Genomic DNA, 4,649 nt, shown 5'->3' with positions numbered 1-4,649 from the left:
TACATTGTCTTCGGAATACTGTTAAGAGTGATGATGGGGATTTCTTGGCAAGACCGTTTACTGCTAAAGAAGTTCGACGAGCTGTTTATCAAATGGGAGCGCTCAAATCTCCCCGTCCGGACGGAATTCCTGCTGTATTTTATCATAAGTGTTGGTTTACGGTTAAAAAAGATGTCGCGAGAGCTGTTCTTTCGGTTTTAAACTCGGGGGTGGTGTTGAAAGAACTGAATTGGACTTTCATTACACTTATTCCTAAATGTGAAAATCTGGAGGGGGTGAGTGATTACCGACCTATTAGTTTATGTAACGTTATTATGCGAATTATCACTAAATGCATTACTAATAGGTTATCCCGTGTTATGGGATACTTGGATGGGGATTTTCAGAATGACTTTATTCCGGGAAGGCAAATTAGTGACAATATTCTACTCACTCATGAAGCCCTTCATAATATAAATTCACATAAAAAGGGGGTGCATGGGAGATTTGCTTTTAAAGCGGATATGAGTAAGGCGTATGATCGGGTAAGATGGGATTTTTTGAAGGCTGTGCTTTATGGTTTTAGGTTCCCCGAAGGAATTATTAATCTTATCATGAGTTGCGTCAGTACTGTTTCTTATGAGGTGCTTTTTAATGGAGCTCCCTTACAGCAGTTCCGCCCACAGTGTGGAGTTCGTCAGGGAGATCCGTTATCACCATACTTATTTATCTTATGCATGGAGGCCCTGTCGGCTAATGTTTATAAGGCACAGCAAGAGGGTCTGTTAAAAGGAATTAAACTAAGCAGGAATTCAGAGGCTTTGACACACCTTTTCTTTGCTGATGAGTCTATCTTCTTCCTACATGATAAGAATGACACAGTGGTGCAGTTAAAAGCCATTTTGTCTCGATATTGTACGGCGTCGGGACAAGTTTTGAATGATAATAAATCGTCTGGGGTTTTGTTTAGTCCTAGCACGAAGCTTGCTAAGGCACGAAGGTGTCTTAAGGTTATGAATATCAAGCATAATAACGGTATTGGAAAGTACCTCGGTATTTCCACTGATTTTCTGTCCTCGAAGAAAGATATCTTTAAGGGTTTGGTTGATATTGTCAGTAAACGGATATCTTCTTAGAATGGATTATTTTTCTTTTCAGCCGGTAGACTCACGCTGATCTCTTCCGTCTTATCAAATTTATCTAATTTCTTTCTATCGGTGTCTAAAATACTGGTAAGTGTGGCAAACAGGATTAACTCCTTATTGTCTCATTTTTGGTGGGCAGGTGATGTGACCATAATTAGCGCATATTTAGCCCCCGAATTAGCCTTGTTCCCATGCTTTTTAGTGCATATTTGGGTCATTTATTATCTTTAGTTTTTTGTTTTGAATATTCTTTGAGATTTTGATCCCTTGGTAGGAAAGGAGTAAGAATCTTGCATTTTCATGGCAAAACGAGACTAAAATGATCGAATCCAATGACCAAGCATCAAGGAGAGACAAGATTAGAAGGCCTTTGTACATATTATAGTAGATGAGCAATGTTGAGAAAGGATCCTTGAGTCCCCAAGGAAATCCCCAAGGATTTTATGAAGAAAAGGGAAGAAAAGAAGAAGAAATGTTGCTGAGGAACAATCCGTGCGGATTGTCTACAATCCGGCCGTCCTCCACATGCACAATCCGTGCGGTTTCCTCCAAAGACGCTCGGGTTAGCCACCGCCACAATCCGCCCGGATTCACTTGAAGCCGCCCGTGTTCCACCGCTACAATCCGCCCGTCCCGACTCCAAAACGCACGGATTCCTGTACAGCGCAATTTCGTCTTCTCCAAGCTACAAAGAAAGAAGCCCTTCCTTCGAAAAATACCGGCTCCTCCCTGCTCAATCTAAAAAGTGTAATTACTAGTTTAGCCCTTAGTTAACCCTAATGCATCCCCCTAATTTCCACTATAAATACCCCATTAGTCTAATTAGAAGAGGATGTTCTTCTTATCAATTCTTAGAGTGTTAATATCAATCAAATCTCTCTTTAGTTTTGTAATCAACAATTAATCTAGTTTTAATACAAGTTTTATTTCCTTAATCTATCTTTTGTTCATCCTTTATTTTGGGTAATTGAAGATTATTTGGGTTATTATTGGGAGATTGACAACCTCTCAATCAAGCATCAAGTACTTCTTTTATCTTTGCTTTATTATTGGAATCATTAGTAGGTATAATTCTCTTAATCCCTTTTTAATTATTGTTAATTGCTTTCATTTGTTCATCATGTTTCATTTTGTTGGTATGATTGACAACCTTGCTAGCATGATCAACATGATAATGAGTGAGTAGTCTCTTAGCTAGGGTTAATGGGTGATTAGGGGAAACCAACATGGGGAATGATTCATGCTTAAATTAATATGCTTTCATGTTTTATTTGCTTGCTTGTTTTGATCTCAACTCATGCACATGTTATGTTTGATGAAATGCGAGCCTATGAATCCTTGCATTTTTTACCCATCACCTATCTTTTCAATGAGACTTGTAAGACATAAACCAACTCGAGTCTCATTAGACCATGCATGTTCTTGAGTAGGGAAGACTAAATCGACTTGTAGGTGTTGTACAATCTAATCGATTCGGCTCCGGGACCCAAACTTTCCTAGGATTGTAAGATATAACCCAACTCAATCCATCACAACAATAATTGCTTGCTTATAATTTGAGAACATGTTTGTGTGATCAATTCCCATGATTCCCCTATGATCCCATGACACCCTAGTGCTTTTTATCAATTGTTTACAACCTTTTAATTCATCTTGCTTGTTTTTTTTCATTGCTGTTTTAGTTAGTGACCTTCTACATCAACCCAAATTGTGACACCCCTAAGACACCACTAGTTTCAATAGAAATCTCATCTCAATTCCCGTCCCTTGGGATCCGACCTTTACTTGCCTCTTTACTAATTGTAGAGTTGTTTGTGAAGCTATAAATTGTGTTTTGATTCGGACGTGACCCAGCGACCACACTTATTTAATTGTGAACACGAAACGGACCGATCAAAAATGGCGCCGTTGCCGGGGACGGTGTTAGCTTGATTTAGATTTCCTTATATTGTTATTAGTTGTGTCTTTCTTTGCCTTGGGGAAGTAAAACTCCTCAAGGTTTGTTCTAATTGTTTTCAAGTTGTTTGATATTTTGCATGTCTAGAAGGTCACAAGGTGATTTGTTACCTTTTGATCGTGAAATTGAAAGAACTTTGACAACCAATAGGAGACTTGCTAGGAGGAATTTGAGAGGTATTGGTGAGGTTGTAGATATTCAACCAACTATTAAGTTCATCAACCCTTTTGCAAGAGAAGGTGAGGAGAACCCATTACAAAATACCACCCAAAATCAACCTACAATGCCTAAATTTTCATCACATTCCGTACCCACCGAGGAGAACCAACCCAATGGTACTCCCACAGCACAACATCTAACCGGAAATTTTATTGCTAAATCCGCCTTTATCCAATTAGTCGAAAGGAGCCAATTTGGGGGGATGCCTAGTGAAGACCCTCATTCTCATATGGAAACCTTTTGTGACTATTGTGATGCGATTTCTCAAACCGGTGTAACTCAAGACCAAATTCGATGGGTCTTATTTCCTTTTTCTCTAATTGGCACCGCAAAACAATGGTTGAAGGGCCTTGATAAGGCCACTCTCGGAATTGATTCTTGGAAGAAGTTAGCTCTAGCTTTCTACAAAAAATTCTACCCACCGGAAAAGACTAACATGCTAAGAGCTCAAATTACGGGTTTTAAGCAAAGGGATGAAGAATATTTGTATGAAGCTTGGGAGCGGTTCAAGGGAATTTGTCGCTCATGTCCTCACCATGGACTTAGCGAATGGTTCTTGGTACAACAATTTTGGAACGGTTTATATGAAGATTCAAGGAACATTCTCAATATGGGATCAAATGGAATGTTCACCGAAGTTGATGACAATCAAACATGGAACAAAATTGAGGAAATGGCGGTCCATAACTCACAATATAGTAGACCTCGCAAGGCTACTAGAGGAGGAAAACATGAAGTGGACTTCGTTACTCAATTGGGTGCTCAACTTAGTGCTCACATTGACACAATCAATTTGAAGTTTGAAAAAGCTATGGCTGGACTTGAAGAAGTCTCAAAATCACCAAAGCATCATGTTAATGCCATGACGGCATCTTCATCAATCCCAAGTGGGATATGTGAGAATTGTGGAACTTTGGGACATGACCAAAGTGAATGTAGGGGAACAAATGAACAAGTGAATGCTTTCCAAGCATACAAGAGTGGTACCCCTTATTCCAACTATTACAATGAAAACACCAAATTCCATCCAAATCTCTCATACAAAAGCCAAAATGTTCAAAACCCTCAAACAACATACACCCCACCTCCCATGAGAAACCAAAATCAAAGACCCTTTTACAATCAAAACCAAGGTTACCAAAATCAAAATCCATACAATCACCAAAATGACCAAGGTTTTGATGTCCAAAAAGCGGTCCTCCAAATGCAAAAGAATCAACAAGAATTTTTCACTCAAATGCGAAAAGATAGTCCAGCAAAGGAAACCACCATCAACAACATCCTAGCTCACACCAAGATGTTGGAAACCCAATTGACTCAGCTAGCATCTTCAAGCTCACAAAGACAAA

At 39.2% G+C, this 4,649-nt stretch overlaps 1 non-coding gene across 1 annotated transcript; it reads right to left on the bottom strand.

Annotated features, from left to right (window-relative positions):
- Window positions 1-3,736: 3,736 nt before the first annotated feature.
- Window positions 3,737-3,843, bottom strand: LOC141650520 (small nucleolar RNA R71). Its single transcript, XR_012546546.1, has one exon. It is a non-coding gene; the product is annotated as a small nucleolar RNA R71 (small nucleolar RNA).
- Between the last annotated feature and the right edge of the window lie 806 nt (window positions 3,844-4,649).

This window comes from Silene latifolia, chromosome 3 (genome assembly GCF_048544455.1).
Source record: "Silene latifolia isolate original U9 population chromosome 3, ASM4854445v1, whole genome shotgun sequence".
In the NCBI taxonomy this organism is placed as follows: domain Eukaryota; kingdom Viridiplantae; phylum Streptophyta; class Magnoliopsida; order Caryophyllales; family Caryophyllaceae; genus Silene; species Silene latifolia.
The sequence above is the reverse complement of the archived record's forward strand: the minus strand, read 5'-3'. Positions and strand labels throughout refer to the sequence as shown.